The 23104-nt window shown below is 39.8% G+C and overlaps 1 long non-coding RNA gene across 1 annotated transcript; it reads right to left on the minus strand.

Annotated features, from left to right (window-relative positions):
* Positions 1-145: 145 nt before the first annotated feature.
* LOC148214276 (uncharacterized) lies at positions 146-22460 on the minus strand. Its single transcript, XR_015798461.1, has 3 exons — positions 22348-22460; positions 12267-12528; positions 146-2529 (listed from the first exon to the last, which is right to left on the minus strand). It is a non-coding gene; the product is annotated as an uncharacterized LOC148214276 (long non-coding RNA).
* Between the last annotated feature and the right edge of the window lie 644 nt (positions 22461-23104).

Below are 23104 nucleotides of genomic sequence, written 5' to 3' on the forward strand. Positions count from 1 at the left end.
GCCTCTTTGACTGAGGGCAGACTTGAACCTGGGTTTCCCCAGTCCAGCTTCTTAAGCACTACACCGTACTCACTTTTAATAATAAAAAGTATTTTTATAACCTTTAAATACATTTCCAAAAAAAAAAAGAGTGATGATAATTATACTGTACAGCTATTATTGAAAGGGTGAATTAAAAAAAAAAACAGGTGTCTTCATAACAATTTCTAACAAGATGAGCATCCTGTAGTTGTGCATTGCTGAGTCAGTTTTTCTTCTAAAACAATGTCCTGGACTTCAAGATATCCTTCAATTATGGGTAATCCTCTATCTGTCTTCACTCTTTTGGGACCATGACTTGGCTCCTCTGAATACAAAACTTGAATTAACTTTTTGGAAAGTAATGTCATATAGACCTCAGTGAGGAAAAAATATAAGTCCATAAATGCTGATCAGTGCCTAGAAGTTGTTACATAATCTTATCAATTTAAGCAGATTTATTTATTTATTTATTTATTCATTCATTCATTCAATTTGTATGGCCACTCACCTCAACCAGTGACTCTGGGTGGCAATATCTTGCATTTGAATGATTTAATTACAGGACACAACACGAGAAGAAAAGCATCTATTGTGCCACCAGCCCTCTGTCATGACATAATTAATCCTTTTCCAAAACAGCCTCTTCTAATGGACAATACAAGTTCAAGAAGCTCTGTTTCTTAAACCCCTATGAGATGGTTAAACTTCCCCCATTCTGAAGATGGTTAACTCTGCTGCCATTTAGATCTTATCCCATAATACAACAACCAGTCTATTGACTGATAGACTCAGTTGGGTCTATATTGATTTATGTGAATACTAATATTAATTCTTCTGTATTTTGGGAATCCTAAGGGGGTAAACAGAGCTTCGTGTAACTTCTTGCAATTTGCAAGATTGTTTTGCCCCATAATATCTGCAGACAAGAAAACATGCAATGATGTAACTAAAAGGCATATCCAACTAAGGGCATATCTAGCCTAATAAATGATAAAAGACATTTTATGAAAATTGGGTACTGACCTTTATAGGAAGAGCTAATAATATTTATTTCCATAATCCCATAATCTCTCACCATGTATTCATTACTTCTGGGCTTTATAATAAAAAAAAGTCAGTATTAAAGAGTAACAAGCTGTTCATTATGTGATCTATCTTCATTTTTCCCTTTATCATTATTTTGATACGCTGTCTTCAGAGATTGCAGTATGTCCCTCACCTTCACAAAAGCAAACAGGGAAAAATTGGAAAGACAAGGAAGAGAAGTGTCTGTAGTATTTACTACAATCCTTTGGAGTCTGGCTAAATATTTCCTTGTCAGGCATCTCTTAAAAGAACGGGAGCAATGACAGATGAGAAATTAATGTCTTTAAGTACTTGTAAACAGGGACTAGAGACTACTTGTAAACTCAGGGATTAGAGACTAAGTCCTGTGTAGAGACATTTAGGGCATCTTTAGCCTTGAAGAAAAACCACTGAGTGGGAAATACCCCTAAAATCTGAAGAAGCATGTAGAAGAAGACTATGATCTCCATCAAGCCAAAATGCAAAATATAAAACAGTGGTTTTATATTCCAGGAAGACAGATTCCAGCTTGGGGGGGGGGGGGGGGGAAACGTTCTAATAGTAAAGAGCAGCCTCAGTACAACCAGTTCCTTTGATGGAGGATGGCTTTTCTTCACTGGATATGTTCAAGCAGAAATTAGACAACCATTTGTCATAGACGCTTTCGTTTGGATCCCTACAGGGGATCGGATGCAACAGCCTAGCTGGTCTTTTCCAGCTCTGTGATTCTGTGATGCTAAGATTCTAAATATATATGAGATCCAAAGATGGTTCCAAGCCATTGGGTTTTTTAGTTTGGCCATTAAGAGGAAATAAACAGTATGTTTAATTGGCGTTCACTAATTATCACCTCTGCATCACATCTCCTGAAGATCACTAAGCTGGTAGCTGAGTAACTTCTTTGGAAGAATTATGGTTTTCATCTTTTTGTTGAAAAACAAAAACCATAAACCTCTTTCTCTTTCTCCTTCTCCTTCTCTTTCTCTCTTTCTTTTTTCTATCTCTTTTGTTCTTATATTGAGCAGTTAAATGTCATGGATGAGCCAAAATTTGATGCAACACCACAACGCTGCTGTTTTAGAGTAATTAGCTGTGATCTGTATGTGCCCTTTAAGAAAGAATTCCCAAGTCTTCATTTCACACTCTCTGTAGCAACAAGAAAATCTTCTCTTCTGGATTTCATCTCTTCTCTAGACATCTCTCTCCAAAATAGCTGCATCTCCTTGGCTTCTGACAGTAGCAACTGCCTCATGTCAGCCTAGCTGGCAGATAGCTTGAAATGTATAGATTTTTTTTTTTTAATCCTCTTCTCCAACTGGAAAAATCACAATGCAGATCAGGAACATGCTGACATCCAAGTTAATGAAGAACTTACACTTTTGTTCTTCAAAATTCCAGGATGTCTTGCCAGTTGCTTTCCACAAAATGACACCTGCCTGCCATCTAGAAGGAGAAAGAAAGGGTTCAAGGAAGAGAGTGAACAAACTGGTTTGCTTTCATAAAGGCCACCCAAAGAGCATCTTGAGCATTTTCTTCCATTTGTTCAGTTTCTTTAGTGCACGGCTAGCCAATTTCACACTTCTGAGGTGTTGTTTCCATTATTTGCACACATGATTTCCCTTGCTGCCCTATGAAATGCCCAAATCCTATCAAAGGACCTTTTCCCATTTGCATCCAACCATGCCACAAACATGTAAAAAACATCTTTTTTATTGCCCATCTCATCCCCAGCCCATTGGGAAGCAAGCTTAAGTCTCCCTAAGCTGAACCAGGGTTTAAATTGTGTTTTCCTCTTGATTTTGAACAGCCAAGGGTTGCCTCAAGCCATGAGAAACCTGTTAGACTTTATCATCCATTACTTTGCATAGATTGGAAAGAGAGGCATTAGGAACATGTCGGGATCAACAGTGGGAACATCATGTTCATGCTGATATAGTTTTCTACCCTCTCAAGAATGAGTGAAGAGTGACATCATTCCTCACCCCCCCCCCCACCCCCATCCCGAAGACATTCACAGGGTTGGTCAAGGGTGGGGGGAGACAAATGCAAAATGAGTGCTTTATTAGTGCAATACCAGCTCCACTACCTTTTTACATGCACCATGACATCACATGCCTAGATGAAAGGTATGGAGTTAGTCTCACAATGGCACAACACTTGTTTTACCATTTTGGCTAAAGCATCAAATCCTGTAGAGTCCCCTATACCCTATCCTTGCAGGACTCCTTCTCAAAAGAAAAGATGGATCTCCCTGAGCTAAAAGACTATGGGAAACCATTTCTTGAGCCCCACACATTCAAGTAGCATTGATTCTGGAGTTTGAAATCTAAATCTTTGTGCTTCCCACTGTCTATCACTGAGAACCAACACACAGCTACAATGCTTTTTCCTTGTTTTCCAGAAGTAAACATGAGTGGGAGGATGTGTTTCATAGTAAAGACCTTTTGTCAAGGAAGAAGTTAAACCCAATCTCTCTCTTTTTTCCCCATGTATCTCTTGGGTGTGTTTTGCAAAGGAGAAAAGTCCCCATAGCTTCATATCTCAAAGTGATTGCAACCATGCCTGAACTTGATGGTAACTGAGAAACACTGATCAGATCAGGCAAGACCAAAATCTCTCCTCCCCAGATTAAATGGGAAAAACATGCAGAAATCTCTTTCTCAAGGGAGTTTATGAAATTGAATCATACCAGGCTTTGGGAAAGAGGTTCTCTTTCAGTGACTGACTCTACAGCGCTCAGTGCTAAACAACAAGGGTCTTTAAAAGTAATGCCCAATATATGTGTAGGAGGGAGGGCATCCAGATAGATCTTAAGCCATCTGTTTTCTGAAGCAATATAGGGAAATGAAGAATGACTGCTTGGGGGTGACTCAAGGGCTGAGTTTCCCAAAAACAAAGCAAAACAGCAAAGGGGGAATCATAATGGAAAGACAAATGTGATTCAGGAAGCAATATCTGCATAGCAATGGTGTTTTTCGAGCTATGTCACAGTGACAAGTAAAAAATAGCTTGTGTTTCATTATTGCACCAAGGGTTCCAAGGCAAATTGTACACAGAACCATCAGTATCAATGTGACCATCATTTTAAGGTCCATAGGTAGAATCTAAGACACTATTTTATTGCTTTTGAGAGAAGCAAGCAAGCAAGCACAGAGGATGTTCTATTATTCTGAGAGTCATTTTGATTCTGCTTTCTGCAGACACACCCAACTCCATGGCACCAAATCACTTGAAGACTGGTTATGAGATGTCCTCACCCTCCTCAGGAATCCAGAACAATATACGGGGACTGGTTTTGTTGCACTCCATAGAGAGAAAACTAAAAAAGGTTTGCCACTGCTGTTTCATACAACCAAAACTCAGATTCTGAAATACAGTAATAATGCAACCATATTAATACAGCAACAACAACAGTGTATCTGTACATATCCATTCCCTCTGGATCTTGGAAGATAGGGGATTAAAAGAAAACCTCAGCTTGTAGAGAGAAACATATTTCAGTGGGCAGTATTTACTTTGCCTACTAAAAGAGAATTAAATGTACATAACCTTGATTTGGTCATGTTCTTTTTATTATTATTATTTAGGCCTAATTGCTGCTTCACTGAAATCTATCTAATCTTCTTGTAGTTGGTTGAAGTTGATGAGTTATGATCCAAACCAGATCAGTGCAAGATAGTTGGCTGATTTGCCAATCTTACCCTCTAAACATAAGTGTAGATCCTGCTGGATCTCAACATCTGTAGAATTTCCCAGAACTTAGAGTCTTAGCACACTTCTAGAATTTTCCTTGATGGGAAACTTTGCTGGGTTCTTTTTAGCTCATAGGCCAGATGCTAACCTGCAAGTAGAGTCCACTGAATCAATAGAATTTACTACTGAGCAGTTGTGCTTAAACATAATGTTGTTTATAGCTACACGTTGCTTCTAGGATCCCTATAGATAGGTCTATTTTTTCCCCCCTTAGAGTCAGTTTTGTCCAGCTGCTGGCCTCAAGCAAAATGCAGACCACATATTAACACTTTATTTAAAAATCAGCAAAGTGGTATTGACATCCCACCAAAGTATTTAACACATGAGAAGCATGAGTACTTTAAGCATTCTGAAGCTCCATTGATATCAACAGCAGAGTTCAAACACATGCTTAAATCTTTCTCACTTGAAGCCATGGGATTTGAAAGTGCTTCACCATGAATTGCATTGCTAAACTGAGAGAGGGAGAAAATGTGGTTCCACATTCTGCCCCCTCCTCTGATCCTTCAGTTCAGCTCTATGCCACCTGAGGCTGATTAAAACATTACATTGCATGAGGCAGAAATGGTCATAAGTAGTTATAAGAGTTTGTGTTTTCTGCCTTGCAAGGTAGCCTGTTACTTGGAGGAACATTTTCTTTTCATCAATTTTCACATGGGAACTCCCATAACATTGATTGTGTGCTATGATACAATATTATGAATTCCAATTCTTTGGACTTTACACTCTTGTTTTGTAGCATCAAGCCCAAACTTCAGGAGTTTTCACATAGAAAGCCCTCTAGGCACCCAGTTAAAGTGTGAAGGGTTGTACATGCTGAGCCCACCACCACCAGAATTTCACATCCTCTCCCACCTCCCCAGCACTGGATTGCAGAATGGTTTGAAGAGGACAACCTCTTCTCTGGTCTTGTAACCATCCATCACTTGCTTAGACTGCAGACAACTTTTAACCACAAAATCCACAAATTGCTATTGTACACTAAGGGAGCAGGCAATGGCATGCCAACATTGTCTAAAAGACCCAGTTCTACACAAATCTCACTGAGAGATGTTCTCAAGTGTAGGTGAAAAAGATTCTCATCAACCCACCTTCGATCAACTGTCACTGGGCAAGGAAACCTCACTCTCCTTGCAATAAAATTGCCAAAGACAGTGGGATGCTTAATGTGACCTATGAAAGCAGAAGTTTCAAAAGCTGAAGAAGAGAATTTGAGAATAGAAAGTAAAGGAAGACAAGCCAGTAAAAAAGAGTGAATGTTTCCTTCAGGAGATATAGACAAACAGATTAGAAAGGCAGAGATGAGTAACATTCTGGGTCTCTTTTCCAAATGAAACTGAGCTGAATTAAGCACACTGGCCCTTGAGAAACCAGATGTCAGCTCTTGACAGAGAAAGTTATTTTACTCCAAAAGCAATAAGTCAAAAGAGCTCCAGGAGGCATCTGCATGAGGAAAGTTAGAAAACTGCCTGTCACTGACCAAATGGATGGGAGTTGACAAACTTGTTCATTAGATATCATGGCTTTTGAGGAATCACACAGCATCTGGTAATATATCTTCCAGGACTCAAGGATAAGGTGACACTCTTATGACTCTATCCTGGCCTGATCAATGCTGATTAATGGACAATCAGATCAACCAGAAAGTCACATCACATTCAATTCCAAACTAGATACAATGCTAGCTATTTATATTACTTTTCTTCCTTCCTCTTTTCCTCCCTTCCCTTCCCTTCCCTTCCCTTCCCTCTTCCTCCTCCTCTTCTTTCCTGCCTATTTTTGAGCCACCCAATACTGGCAATTTTCTGGGTGATGTTCAAGCCCACAGAAATATTATTTTTTAAAAAAGGGATAAAATTGCATAAAAATCAGATGTGGCGGGGGAAAGCACAGTAAGACAAGTTTCAACAGCAGAAATTATTATTGTGATAATACCACATAAATATAACCATATTAAAAGCCAGCTATGAAAACTGATGTTTTAGAAAAACAGTTGTTAAAAGGCCTAGGAAAAGAAATGTGTGAGGAACAGTTAAAGGAACTAGGTATGTTTAGCCTGCAGAAGGGAAGATTAAGGAGAGATACCATAGCAGATATCTAAAGGATTGTAATAAAGAAGACAGAGTGAACTCTGTTGCCCTGGAGAGCAGACCAGAAGCAGTGGGTTGGAACTGCAGGAAAGCAGATTTAGGATATTTATTAAAAGGAATTTTCTGATGATGAGAGCTGTCAGCCAGTGGAATAGGCTTCCACGTGAAGTGCTACTGTATATTCCCCATCACTGAACATTTTCAAACAGATCCTGAATAATCATTTGTCCGAAATGCTTTAGCAGATTCTGTACGGAGCAGAAAGTTAAAACAGAAGTCTTCCAAAGTCACTTCCAACTATGATTCCATGATTCCATGTCACTTCTTTTCTAAAATCAGATAGGAAGTGGAATAATGGCTACTCCATGGCTTTCTGTTTAAATCATGTCTCCCAAGCTCTTTTCTCAAGAGGAAAAAAAAAAAGCTGTGGATGGATCCCTGTTAGAAGCCTTAAGATATACATTATCATCAGTGAGGTACCATTGAACCTGGATGCTTGCCATCTTGACATTGATGATGGAGTGTATGTATAAGTTCCCAAGTTCCATTTGAAAGGGTTGGAGTCCTCCAGAGGGGTTTGCTGTTCCACACAGCAGGCACAGCAACCGGGAAGGCACATCTCTGGGTCCCATCAGATGTCACCGCTTAAGTGCTGGGACTCAGAGCACCCTGTTGGATCTTTTTGGGCAGGAAGAGGTAATGGGAGACAGTAGTCCCACAAATAACCAAGTCCAGTGTCATGAAGCATCAAATTGTACCAGAAGCCCATTGGCAACCACCAGCTCACAAAGTAGCAGTGTTAAATGGCCATGATGGGATATACTCATAACTGCCTATGTGCTCCATTCTGGACAAGCTGTAACTTCCAAGTGGACTTCAAGACCCCTGCAAAAATCTAGGTCAGATGTGACCAAGGCATGAGTGACCATGAATAGGGCCTCCCGATCCAGGAAGGGGCACAGATGGTGCACAAGATGGATTTGTAAAAAGGCTTCCCACGCCACAGCTGCCACTTTCTCTTCAAGCAGGAGTTGAATTCCCTTCAAGCATTTTGGGAGTCTAGATGGGCCCCCAAAATGCACACTGGATCTGTCTGGAGTAAAGTGATCTCATCCATAACCAAAGATGGAAAATCTCCAAATCCAGGAGGCCTCAAAATCCACAGCTATTTGGTCTTGCAAGGGTATAGAGAGCTCTAAAGCAACATCTGTCCATAACAAAGGACAAATAATAACATCTCCCAACTCCAGATCAGTTGCCACAGCCCCAAGACAAAAGCCAGATCCAATGAATGGCCCTCACTGTGTGTTGGGCCCTCAATGACATGGATCAATTCCATGATTGCCGTGGAGGCCATGAATTCCCAAACCATTTCAGTCTCTGCACTTAAAGAAGGCAGTGCCACAAGTCAGGGGAATTCCACTGCCAAACTGGCCATAACATGAGACAGTTTGGGCAGGGAAGCTTCTACACAGCCGGGTACAGCCACAACAATCCCATCTGTTCCTTAGAGGCTTCCTTCTTTTCATCTCTGCACATCAAAAGCACATGCATAAATCATATTTTATTGGTGTTTCATGAAAATCACAAGACGGAGGTTGTTTCATGGGAAGTGATGACTACATTTTTGAAGGAAAAAAAAATAGATTTTGCCAGCATTATAGTTAAAAAACATAATGGCTTTTCTTAACTTCTTAGATCCTTAAGTATCTGCAAGGAACCATTAGTTCTCTGTAAAGATAAGGCCCTTATGGCTTAGGATAGAGAACAGAAAGACAGGGGCTTTGCTTCCCTCTGATGCTAATCTGGAGATGTATACCTCTAAAAATGCTAACCCCTTACTGCAATTGTATATTTAAAATGCTGTTGCTTCATGTGCATCACCATAATTCACTCTGAAATAAGCACTGGTACTTTGGTGACTTGCTTGGTACCCTTTCTGCTTGATGCTACTTCCACATAGTGGTAAATCAAGACAACCCTACTCAGCATCTCAGCCTTTTTTTCCTCTAAAAGGAACCAAGCTTTGTAAAAGAACTTTCCGCCACTTCGCAAATATGAAACCATGTACAAGATACAGATACATAGCTGCCTGTGCATAGCTGAGTGTATTTCAAATTAATGATGGTTACACATGGAATAAATATAGAACAAGTTAAATATTTCACTTCTAAGCACACCATCGAAGAAGCTTGACTTGACATTTACATTATGTGTCCTTGGAAGACATACAGTATGTCAAGAAAAAATATGTTATCCCACAGCCACCAAGCATTATTTCTATGCAACAGTAACTTAGAATCAGGAGATATAGAACCCGACCTATATGAAATGTGCCTTATTTCTGTGTTCCCACTGATGCTTTATTCAGGCTCTTACTGATTCCCAGCTTACATAAATTTCCTGCATTTGGGGAGTTTGGCTATATTTTAAATGCAGTGAAGTTTCCTTGCTGTCTTTGGCTATAGTGATTTGGCCCCAGAAAGTAGAGACCTAAAATGGTTGACTAAAATGGTTTGACTACAACTGTTTAACAAAAACAATAGCTAAACAAACAGAAAATGCAGGGGAAATGCAGGGGAAACTGTGAACTTGTTTCTGGTCCTCATCCCAATTCTTAAGCTGAAAGAGGAATGTCTGGACTCAACCCATGTCAATGTCACCTGTGTTCAAACAGTAACCCATGTTGTCAGAAGTTCAATAGATTTATTTTAAAACTGCCAGAAAAGCAGCTGGTGTTTTCATACCCACTTTGGATATCACTTTCCTTAATAGACATTTCTTTCTATGCTACTTTTCCTAACACATGTTTTTTACCCCTAATATTTATTTATTTATTTATTAAATTTCTCACCCACCCATCTCCCCCCGATGGGGGAACTCTGGGCGACTCACAACAAACATTAAAAACATAAATATATATAAGTACATAAAATATTATGTACTTATGGTCTTATGGCACTTCAAGGGTTAACAAGCTTATTGTTCCACAAGTTCCTTTGGTCCATCAGATTCATGGAATACAGCCCCAGCAAGAACAATACTGAATGCATGTGCTGCTCAGGAAGGAGAGAAAGAGGAGGAAGGTGAAAAGAAGGTCAAGATGTAGAACTTCAGGGCTGTGCAGGGCTTCAGATTCCGTTCCAGAAAGGTGCTGCAGGGAACATGCAGAAAACTGCAAATGCGATCTCTATAGGCAACTCTTTAAAGCAGCTGCATCTTCTTTTGGGATCATGTGACAGCTACAGATGGCTTTAGAAGTAATCAGTCTCAGAAGAGCAGGCAGGGATGACACACATATATTCTTGAGCTGAATAGGCAGTTTACATGTGCAGAGTGATAAGAAGCCTGGCTTTTGTTTAATCAGTGAGAAATGGTATTAAATCTTCTAATGAATTCCTGATCACTGTTTTACATGAAACTGGCTTTTGTTCGCCTTTTCCTCAAGGACATCTACCTTGCAGTCAGAGACAAACTGTTTACAGGGCTTTCTAGATATCAGTAGTTGCAATGTCAAAACTGTGTCCATTATGGATGCACAAAAGGTGCTGTGTGCGAACCATTCTGTGCACAGAACAGCAAACTTGGGTGGACTGAGCCCAAACTGAAGCAGGTATTTTATATCTGTTTTGGATACAGAGCAAACCATGGTTATCCTGGGCAGACGTTGTTGGGGGGAAACAAAAAAAGGAAAGAGACAAAGCTGAAGCATTTCCTTGATCATGACATGCGTGGACATTGGCGGTGACAGTGACATGTGAGGGGAGGGAAGGGAAGGGAAGGGAAGGGAAGGGAAGGGAAGGGAAGGGAAGGGAAGGGAAGGGAAGGGAAGGGAAGGGAAGGGAAGGGAAGGGAAGGGAAGGGGAGTTTGTCCAGTGTCTCATATAGTAGATATAGTAGAACATTGATGACAGATTATGGCCTCTGTCACTGTAAAGAATGATAAAGGATTAAAGACCTGGCTCTGCCAGCTTGCATGGGCTGATAAGAGCTCTAATCGTCCCTGGGGGTGGCTAGTACCCTGATGACGCTCCTTGAGCTATTCGCTAATTTCCCTTCATTCCTGGAATTTATTTATTATTAAGATTGTTTTTATAATGTATTTTAATTGATTTTAGCTCTTCTGTAAAATGCCCAGAGTTGCTTTTTAATGAGATGGGCGGTGACAAATGTGATAAATAAGCAGACCAACAACAGTCTGTATCCCAGAGGCCATGAGTAACATGGCTGGGTCTTACATTAGAGTGGCTGCCCAGCTCAGTCCCAGCACCAAGCCGTCTTCAGCTATTCTGGAACACGTATATCCTGTAACGTTCTTGGCAGCAATACGGAACTGGTTCGCCATTGCTTTCTTCAGAGGTTTTGCTTATCCCACAGACCTGAGATTCCTTGGTGGACTCCCATCCAAATGCTAACCATGACTGACCTTGCCTAACTCTTTCAGGTCAGCTAAAATTGGTGAGGTATGCAGGGTGGTACATCAGATGGCATTATTTGGCACTGTTTTATTAGGGGTGGGTTGTATTTTTTATTGCATGTCATGATTTTTTTTTAATGTATTTCATCTGTGACCCTTTGCAAGAAAGACAGATAAATATTATAGGTAATGTAGAGAGATAAGAGACAGAGATAGAGGTACATGTAGTATTCTCTAATATGTGCTTTTTAATGCTCTTAATTCATTAGCCTACATCTACCATCTGTATTACTATTTTATGTATTGGCTCTTGGAAGGATCGATAATGATATAGGTAGATAGAAGATGATTAGATAGATAGATAGATAGATAGATAGATAGATAGATAGATAGATAGATAGATAGATAGATACTCACAAGCCCTAAATACCATGGGCTCTATCTCTTTTGCAAGACCCTGAACTATGTCATCTTCCAAAAACCAGGGACTCAGTTTTAATAGTGCCAAAAATCTGATATTTCACATTTGGGTTGGTTCTGCTTCTAATATAGAATGTTGAATAGCAGTTGCATATTTACAATTATGTTTCTTGTTTACACAAGATACATCGAAGTTGGAAATTGTCTTGGGAAATCATGTGCATTTTATATCAGTCTTGTACTATAACTTAAGAATTTAGGTTACACACTAGTTAAAGAATTACAGTTTAGACAAAATCTGCTGTTCTTTCTGAAACGCCCTTATGTAAAAATAAAATACAACTAATAAAGTTCAAAATAGGTTACCTGAATTAAAAGTGTAATTATTTTGTCTTTTAAAAGAATAAAATTACAATAATTATATATAAAAAGAAGATGCAGCAAATTAAAAAAAATAGCAAGACTCCAATCATAACTATCAAACAGAGAAATAGGTATACCTGCATCCGGTTGTGAAATTCTTCATTTGTAAGGTTAATAAATAATGACCATTTTTGTAGAATCTCTTGCCTTCTAACAAAACAAATTAACTATAGAAGCCATGCTCATTGCCGAGGCAACAAACTATGTATTGTCGAAGGCTTTCATGGCCGGCATACGATGGCTGGTGTGGGTCTTCTGGACTGTGTGGCTATGTTCTGCAACAAACTATGTTCTTCTATTGCTTTCCAATGGTGTTCCATATTCATACTTGTTAGTAATCTAGATTTTTTTGGAAAAGAAAAATATTCAGTGTAATTTTTGTGCAATTTTATTTTCTTAAAGTTTTCCTCTTCTTTTTCTTTCTTTCTTTCTTTCTTTCTTTCTTTCTTTCTTTCTTTCTTTCTTCCTTTCTTTCTTTCTTTCTTTCCCTTCCTTCCTTCCTTCCTTCCTTCCTTCCTTCCTTCCTTCCTTCCTTCCTTCCTTCCTTCCTTCTCTTCTGCATGTTTCTCCTGTGCTTATACCATGATCTTATCTAAAATTTGTTTGTAGCCTTTTCACTCATCTCTCCATAGCATGCTTAACTTTAGAGAAGGAACTGGAGAGGAAAGGCATATCCACGAACAGAGGAAAACTGAATCCAAGAAGAGAACAAGGACTTACAGCACAGTGCTGTAGCTCAATGTGTCACAGTACCACAGATTTCCCCATTGCTACATTCAGTGGCTCTAACCAGCCTCAGCTTCTAGCCCTCCTGCACTTCTCAGCATGCGGATTCTCCACCAGGCGGGATCACTGCTGCTTAGGGATCAGGAACCAGGCTGTGGGTTTAGGAGCATGAGACCATACAGACAGAAAGAGTAAGATCCAATTCAGGTCCAGAGCTAGGGCCCTGTTTCCTGTTTCCTGAGTAAATTAGCTCATGTGTGTTCTACCTCTGCTCTTTTCATCAGTATTTTTAATTCTTCCTCAGGGGTGTTGGGAGGGGAGGGTGTGGTCAAAAATGGCAAGAGGTTGGTATGACAGTGCAGTTGAAGCTCTGCCTAATTTTATGTGCATTGCACATAAAAAATGGACAGCATTTCAATCGCATCATCATGGCCACCTTCTTGACTTTTTTCTAACTCCTGCTTTTCCTCCATGGCTGTGCTTATAAAGATATGTTCAATTACTTCTCCTCCTCCATAAAGGAGAGTGCAAGAAGTTGACCTGAATACACTTTTCCTTCCGGAAAATGAGTGTGAGTAATTTTCATTTTAGTTTGCACCCAGCACATCCATCCATATATCCAGATCAGAAGAAACACACACACCACTCGGTTCAGCTAGCAAAAAGATTGTTTGAGGTTCAGTTACTGAACATTAACAAGCATCAAAACTGAACTGGCAAAATGGGATCAAAGGCCAGCAAAAGCAGGGAGAGAGAGACATGAGCAATGGCCAAGAGTTGGCATTACCTACACAAAACTTTCCAGAGCCACGGGAAACAGAGCTGTGAGTAACTAGCATGGGCGGTCCAGAGGGAGTGGCCTTTGATGGTTCAAGCTTTAAATGTTTTATATACATAATGCCAGCAGAACAGAGATGGAAATTAGGGCACCAAATGGATCCCTTCTCTATTCTGCACTATGTAGAAAACATTTATTGGATATGAAATTTAATGGATAGAGATGATGCATCCAACATTGTCTCCCTTTGAAGACGCATTTCCCACTGCAGTGGTAGAATTTGTCCCAAAAAATCTGTTCAGCTCTCCCATCTTATCTGGATTATGCTTCATTGCAGATCGTGGTTTTTTGCATTTGTTCTATATTTTTGCAAGAAACATTTCAGGGCAAACAGCAGCCACTGGCAAAGAGCATCTTGAGAAAAAAAGTTTGAGGAAATATAATTTGGTCATTATTTCCATCTGCATTAACCTTTGGAGACCCCCAGCTCTGCTCATTTAAAGTATTCCACATTTTGAAAGTTGTAGATAGATGCTCTGGGCTGCTTTCTCCAAACAGAAGGGTTTCATTATTGCTTTCAGGGCCAAAAGAATCGTGCCTGAGTCCTAAAACAGATGGGTGAATTAATTAAAGAAGGAATATATATCAACAACTACAAGAATTGCAGGCTTACTTTTTCGAAGATGTCTTTTCATACAAGAAGGTGAAAATGAGTATGCAAGAATACTTGACTGGGGCCTCTGATATTTCATGGATTTCTGAAGGAGTCCTTGCCCACTCTATGCATCTTCTCCAAGTGTATCACTATTGCCTAAAGCAGCGTTTCTCCACTTTGGCAGCTTTAAGACCTGTGGATATTAACTCCCAGAATCCCCCAGCCAGCCTTCCATAGGTCTTAAAGTTGCCAAGGCTGAGGAACACTGGTCTAAAATCAGCATGCTTTACTAGCCACATGGCTGCACCTTGATCTGCAATATCTCCACTCCCATTTTGTTAGCAGCAGTGGACCCAAAGTAAAAGGGAAGGGGAAAAAAACAAAGTGATTGTCAACTTCCTATATAGTCCAGGACTCAGTTCAAATATAGAAAGTGAAACAAGCTCTCATCTTATAGAGTGAAACTAATGAAGAATCTTTTAGCGGCATGTTGACTCTCATCTTTCCCCTTCTCTCTCTGATTTGTTACCATTGGGTTGTTGTTTTTTTCATTTCACTAAATAATAAAATATAAATTAAAATTTGCAACATTGCTAATGTCACTGTATAATGTAAATTGGTCTGTCTATATTTTACACAAACATACACATGTTCATTGACTATAACCTAAGTATCAACTTGGGTGAAAGTGGTCATTTGTTTCTGTTGCCACAGTCGTACAAATCAAGGTATTACTTTGGAAAATTCTATTTCTTCAAAATGTTTTTCATATTGCATTACGGTTAAAACAAAATCTCATTAGCAACCATGTTGCCAGGTTATTCTTCTACTTAATGGAGAAGAAGAAGAGATGGGCATTTAATTTCAGCATCTTTAAAATATGGCCCGGGGGATTAATGGAAAGCATTTGTAATGGGAATCCACTACTGTCAGCCAAGCATATATCAAAGATAGATATTCAAAAGATTTTCTAAGGGTTGTTCATGATACAAGCACTTTGTAAAAAGAGATCATGCACTTTTAGCAATTATGAGCAGGGAATGAGAAAGAGCAACACTGGAAATTTATGGGTGTGTTCATTCTCACCAGAATATTTCAGCTGTATACTACAGAGTGCTATTCTAGCAGAGTAGCTGTTTTGTTAAAAAAAAATGCATATCTGTTATTAAAATTATCTCGTAACATTTACACACCAGTGCACATGTCTAGTCAGCTTTTAAAAAGGCAAGAGTTGTGCATTCTTAGTAGAGGCTGAGACTATTCTTAGAATTATCATTTGGTTATCCTGAATTTATTTTTGTAAGTGGTGCTGAAGCTGTAACAATAAAATCACATTAAGAAAGCCATTATATCTAGTCCTGAGCATTTGGGGGGAGGAGATTAAAAAGACAAAATGGCAGCTTCAATCACATGGTTGCAGCCATCAGGTTGAGTTTTTTTGACTCACTGCCTGGTCTTCCCTCCACAAACACGCCAGCATTATGTTGAGGAACATTAGTGTAATTTCATATGTACTTAATTTACTTTGATCCCTCAACTTTTACCTTCCTTATCCCTTTCTCTGGCTGCTCACCAGTGTTGATTTAGGTTCTAACTCCTTGAAACAGTGGAACAGCAACTTGAATTTTCTACAGTCTTCTCTGAATCATCATATGTAAAGGTAGCTGAATAGTAATGGTGCAGAAGGGAGAGAAAGAGGTGACTTAAATGTAAGGTACCTTTTATTATAAGAAGTTCCTAAATAGAAGGAGAATGAGGATATCAAAGTGATAGATAGCTTCTGCCTTTTAGGACCAACAATCAATAGTAAAGGAACAGGCAGTCAAGAAATATGCTGCAGACTAGCACTTGACAGGGGAGCCATAAAGGCCTTGGGAAAGGTATTCAAATGCAGCGATGTGTCTATACCTACAAAGATCAGAATTGTGCAAGCCATGATATTCCCTGTGACACTCTATGGAAGTGGAAGTTGGACCTTGAAGAAGCAGGATAGGAAGAGTATTGACACCCTTTGAACTTTGGTGTTGGAGAAGACTCCTGAGAATATCATGGACAGCCAAGAAAACAAACCAATGGATCATCAAACAAATCAACCCAGAGTTCTCATTTGAGGCACAAATGACCAGGCTCAAATTATCCTACTTCAGACACATTTTATGAAGACTCAGCTCTCTGGAAAAGACAGTAATGCTGAGAAAGGTGGAAGGGAAGAGAAGACCAAGCAGCAAGGTGGATAGACTCAGTTACAGTAGTATGGGTGTACTCTTGGAAGGCCTGAAGGACCAGGTTGGGCCCAGATTGGAATTGAGAAAATCTGTCTATGTGGTTGCTAGGAGTGGAAAATTACTTGATGGCATTACAGTCAATCAAATAGAAGCAGAGGACCCTTTATAACAAGCAATGTTTGATAATATTCTCTGGGTCTGACAATGGAGGCAGAATAGGACCCCATTTGGAAAAGTGCAATAAAAGTTGAATAACAGATACCTTTATGCAACAAAGACGGAGAGAGAGAGATACTAAAATGAGGAGTATAATTTTTATGAGAAAATATTCTTGAGGCTGGGGCTTACATTAAAAAAAAAAAAGAATAGAGATTAGCTTTACTTAGGAAATAAAATGGTACTGAGAAAGCCTGAATTACTTATGTTCAACTACAGCCAAGAGCATCAGCATCCCGGGGGGAAGGGGGGGGGGGTCAAAATCAACAAGATATGGATGGAACATTGAAATAGAAGCACTGCCCCCCCCCTTTTGAATGTGTGTGCCGTGTGTGGTGTGTCAACACTCATACAAAAGGAGTGCCAGTCCAGCCAAGAAAGAAGAAGGAAAGGTTTTAATTGGAGCTTTTAATGAGTTAATCACCCTTCTTAATTGATTAACCTCTATCACATCCCATTGATATGGCGGCGGGAAGTGGAGGACTGAGATGCCAAATACTTCTTTTCTGTCTGTCAGTCTCAGTTGGGTTTCAGTTTCAGGAAGTAAGCCATATGTCTGAACCATGTGTATGGTTTCAATCCAGCTAAGGCTGCAGGTCATGAAGGGAAATGGGGAAGTGAAAGCCAGCAGTTCTCCGAATGCATCAAACAATATCTTACCATTCAGCAAAATAAATAAAAGCAGATTTCCCTCTCCATTACCACTTCCTAGCCTCTTCTTGATGACTCTCGAATGTGGAAAGTAAATTTCACCTTAGCACCTTGGAAAGCTGCAAGGAGAAGGAGTCAAAAAAGTTGAGTTGGTGGCCACAATCATATAATCAAGATCTTCCCCCTTTCTTACATTTATGTCACATGCAACACATGTAAAAAAGGGGGCAAGGCTTTAGTTGCATGGTAGCAACCACCATCTTGATTTTTTTGACACCCCACCCAACCATGGATGTCCTGGCTGGAAAGGAGGAATAATTGAACCAAGCGTGCAAGGAGAATCTCAAGAGTTCATTGAGGTTGGAAGTTAAAGAACAATGACATACATTTGAGTAGTTTTATACCAAGCTGATAAAATTCATGGATGTCACTGGTTTTCATCTTTTCATCTCCCCAACCTGGAGTGTGACACTCATTAGTCTTGGTCAGCATGGCTGGGAATTCTGGGATTTGCATTCCAAACTGATTTGAAAGAGTCAGGGAGAAAATTATCTTGGTGATATCTGGGCAATGAGGTGGGAGTAGGGGCAGTTAGAATATTGTATCCACATTTTCCACATTAGGGCATTTTATCCTTAATTTTAAAAAAAAACTGACAGCAAAGCATATTTCCTTCAGCCAAGAGGTAGTAAAGCCATTCATATTTTTATATAGAATGTCAAAAAATCAGTTTTGCAACTTATAGCTTTGTTAGACATAGTTATTTGTTTATTGTATTTATATACTACCCTTTGCTTCTTGGACAACTCAAGGCATATACCAGATTCAGCTCTTATTTTGCCCCCAAAATAGCAATCTTCTCTTGTTGATTGGGCACAAAAGGAAAGGGAAAGGGAGGGGGGAGACTCAGACTTCCAGGTCCAATCCAGCACCTTAATCACTAAACTACACTTGTTCTTTGCTTAGGGGGCCTAAGGAAAACTGTTTATAACAGTTTTAAACAATGTTTGGTCCCCTTCAGTTCCCCTAGTTTGAAAGATCAGCATGTTGAACATGTCAAATCTTCAACACACTGAGCCAGAGAGGAAAGATTAAAAAAAAAAATCTCTACTGGGCTGGAAATTGTACAAGTGAAAGATGCTTGTGAATTTTGAAGCCCATTTATTGGATCCGAATAAAGCAGGATATTGCCATTGTTCTTAGCTCTTACTCCACCAAGAGTTTAACTACAGACAGTAGGGCCTTCCAGATGCTGTTTTCATTGTGTCCTCTCTCTGCCTTAATGACAGAATTTCACAGGAGGCCTAACTATCATCTTCAGTCCATAATCATCCCATTTTTCTGACCAATTCCATCTTTTTCCTTGCTATAGAAAACCAGCTGAGCAGGAAACAATGGAAGTGCTGCTCAATGTCTTTCAGTTGTAGTGATTGGAATCATCCATCCGGAATTATCCATCTGGAAGCCCCTTCTAAATGTGTCTCTAAACCATGAAGCCTGGAACTGTTTATTCTGCTTTTTTTAAAAGCTGTGGATCTCAAGAGAACATATCCCATCTTGCAGTCCCAGTGGTTGATTCCTTAAGCAGGTGGAACTGTTAAAAAATGTGGATATGAAATAGTACAATGATAATTGTTGGAGAATCCTTTATCAAGAACCATTTACGAATTATAGTGCAGATCCTGGACCATAAAATTTTCTTTTTATTTCTACAAATAGATTCCTTAATTGGGGGGGGGGGCAGCTAAAATCTCTACAGAATGGATCTGTAAGCTGCCTACCCTCTCAATTTTCTTTTTTGTCAGAGGTGACTAAGATTCTCAATTGGAAAACCAATTTGTTGTATGTCTGGAATGCCAATATCTTAAAAACTGCTCTTTAAATCAGTAAATAAAACCAAGAACACTTTGTTACAGGATTCTTCACTTGAGGGAAGAATCCACATTTTCACCAAAACATTCAGTTTGAGAGTTTTACTTCAAGTCACGAAAATACTGGCATCCGTAACATTACCCGTTTACCCATTCGTTGGATTTTCATTCCACGAGACAGAGAATTGGGTAAGATTTATTTGCAGAAAGGAATGGGAGGCCCAGAAGTGTCAGTTGAAGTCATCTAACCCAATCGCCTACTCAGGGCAGAGATCCAAATGAATGCCTTTCCAACAAATGCTTGGCTAGTCTCTATTTGAATGTAATTCGCATGAAGTATCGTAGCTATGAGAAACCCTTTTAGAGTCACATTTCTTTTTAAAAAGTTGAGCTCCTAAAAGCCTCAGAAGGAATGGTAGTGACCCATTGGCTTATTCATACAAGTCACTTAATTTGGTTTCTCAAGTAACCCATTTTAAGTATTCACACCACATATGGAACAGATACGGGGTAGGTTTGCTCAACGTTCCATCGTACAGAAATGTTAACCAAGCTAAGCACTAACCCTGTTTAGTATGCTGCACATTTGACCTCTGGGGAAAGCAAGAGAGTACAGATTGAGCCATCTATCAAAATTCACCACTTTTCCAAGTCCACTGAATAGTTTTGCCACAGGATTGCAAAATAGGCCAGTAGTCCTATTCTCTCCTGCTTTGCAGCATCCAGTAAAGCAGGAGAATTTAAGGATGACCTCCCTGTCAAAAATCTCCACTTCCCAAAGCCCCATCCCCATTCCATCCCTGTTGTGAGTGATGGTTGGTCAACCTGTGGCCACTGATGTTCATTGGTTTTTACATGAATTCATGAACTGCATGAAATTATGTCAATCCAGAAAATGAGTTAATTCAGGATTCGGGTTAAGTTGTGTTGCATGAATGTAACCAAGATAAATTGCAGGGGAACACAAAGAGGAGAAAGTAAATGTGCTTATGCCATTTGTTGGCTTCTAATAGTCCACTGGCTGGCAATTAAAAGAACCCTGAGCAAGAATAACCAGTTTTTTATCTGATTCAGCACAGCTTTTTGTCCTTGGCCAAGGGCATTGCTGCCATCTAAGAAGACTTCAAAGCACGAACCAGGGTATCCTGGGCTTCAAACCCAGTTATACTGTTCTACTTCGCAGATTCATGTGGAGCACAAGGGAGTTGTAAGGCTGCTAAGAACAGTCACTAAGTCTGCATAAAGTCAACCAGCAGAAAGTCACTAGGTGTCAGGCTTTACCTCACAAGACTGAATTAACTTAATCAAGCTCAGAAAAATTCTAAGTACTTCTGACAAATTATATTTTTTAAAGCTAGGAAGCCAGAGCCAAAATATTTTAGCAATTGCTGTATTTCAAGAATTAGCTCTACACAGAATAACAGGTTTCAAAACCTCTTGTGTATATTTCTCCTTCCTTCCCTATGTAATGACTACTTGTTGTCCTCTTTGAGGTGGAATGATTTTTCTCTATCTCTATCTGTCCTTTGCTTTTCTAACTTTCAGATTTGCTATCATGTTTTTCACTGACTGTGTGAGAACTAAGTCTCACAGCCAGTCAAGGAGTGGTCTAAATTGAATCCAAAATTCAAGACCTCTAAAACTAACCTTTCAGTTAAAGGTGATTGAACCAACATTGTGGCTGAGCTACAGGTGAGAGTTCAGAAATCTGAATCACAAGCATTCGTGTCCAGGACAAACCAGAATGATGTGAAAATGGCGAAACATGTATTGTACCATCACAGTGCAAACCCTGGCCTTTTGTACTTGTGTCACAGCATTGTACTGCAAATCACACAAGACAAATGGTCTGTACTGTGAGACTGCAATGCACATTTCATCATTTGACGTACACATATCTTGCTTTCTCCATCAACATCTATGATAGCAAGACAAGGTTGAGGGTTCCGAATCTAGCGCACAGTAGGTATTTTTAAATGTTCCTTTTAGCAAATAGACTAACTTTTTGTGTATGGTTTTATGATCTGCTAGCTGAGACTTTTTGGAGACTCAGCTGGCTCTCATTAGAATTTGTCTCAATGAAGCCATTCTCCCAGGGAGCCAGACTTATCTTAGCATCCTTACATTTCCCAGCATGTGGACTTTCCACCAGATGGTATCAATACTGCTTAGGAATCAGAAGCTAAGCTGTTGGTTCAGAATCATGAGCAACAGAGTCCATAGAGGCAGAAGGAGTGGGATCTAATTCAGATCCAGAGCTAGGGCCCCGTTCCCTGAGTGAGAAAAGTGATATGTGCCCCATCTCTGCACTTTTCATCCCAACTTTTATCTCCTCCCCCAAGCCTGAGGTCATTTCCCCACCAGTGATTTATAATGCCCAACCATCACTGTGCCAAAATAACAATAATGAGGTCAGGCTTTATATCACTTCAACGATGGCTTAATGATCCAATGAAAACCATGTAAGTCACTAGTGGCAAAAAGACCAAAGTTGGACATAATAATTAGTCTATTTGAGATGTTGTTATGATGGGACCACATCAAAGAGGGAAGCCTGGGAGGGAAGGAAACCCTCATCTGATGATGGCAAGTTTCCATCCTGTAGTCAGTCCCCATCTTGATAATGAAAGAGAAATCAAGACAAAACCCAAAGCTATCAGCTGCTGAGAAGAGAAATTGTAGAGTAACAGAGAAGGTGCCTGCTCCATTCTCGAAGAAATGCCAGAAAAGATTGGTATCTTCCAAATAGGTTCCTAATTAGAGCTCCCCTGCTATGCAGGCAATTGTGTTCCATGAGTTCAAAGTGTCTATTACATATTAATTAGATTTACAACTTTGCTCCCCTTTCTGTTCTTTCAACATACGATTCCTAGCGGTGCTAACAGAAGGAGATTATATACCCTTCCGCTCTGTACAATTCTCTGCATCTCTGACACCATTAAGAAGTATGCAGTGGATGGTTCACACTAATCTTCCCACCAGCAGAAAAGACACAATAGGCAGATTAAATTCCTCTTTTCCCCCATGGTCACCTACCTGCCTCCCCACCAGATCTGCTCCAGATGGTTGGGGAACTTTCCAAAACAGGAGGGAGGGATGGAAAGAAACCCTTTTCACTTAACGCTGGATTGAGTTCAATGAAGCTGCAGGGTTCCATTGTCTCAAAGATATTTCAGCAATTTGCTTTGGCAAAAGATGACAAAAGAAAGTGGCAGACTGCCAGCTCAACCCTCTGGCTGGAATGTCTTGCGGTTCATGGAGCGTTCATTATCTCTAGCTCTGCCCTAAGGCTGTTCTCATTCATTCCTCAACTATAGTCCATCACTGCCGTGATGTAACTTGCTGAAAATTTTTAATAACGGGGTGATTCTCAGCACACCTTAGTCAACTAAATTCCCCTGAGGCTCAGAAGCAAGTTAGGCTGTGGTAATGGGTCTCTGCAGGGGATGCCAGGATACAAACCAGTCTAAGGCTGAGAATACAAAAAACATTTTAGAAAACTCACACTCATCCTTCTAAGATGCTGTCAAGGTTTTAAATGCATATGTTGTTATTTAAGCTGGTTTTAATTATTATCGTCCTTTTAAAGCTTGTTTTTATTTATTTTTGCTAGGCACGTGGGACACTTTTTAGCTGAAAAGCAGGATGAAAACATTCAAAACAGCAATGTCAGAGTGTGAGAGGATGGCTAGATGATTGGGATTATCTGTGATGTTCCTCTCACAGTTGGGTGCATTTCCCATGTTCCACATGTACACCTTAGTGCTGAAGGTTATATGCACAGGAACAAGAG

This window comes from Python bivittatus, unplaced genomic scaffold, assembly GCF_059951505.1.
Source record: "Python bivittatus isolate LINGU-HERP-01145 unplaced genomic scaffold, Pbiv_v1 ctg000700_np1212, whole genome shotgun sequence".
In the NCBI taxonomy this organism is placed as follows: domain Eukaryota; kingdom Metazoa; phylum Chordata; class Lepidosauria; order Squamata; family Pythonidae; genus Python; species Python bivittatus.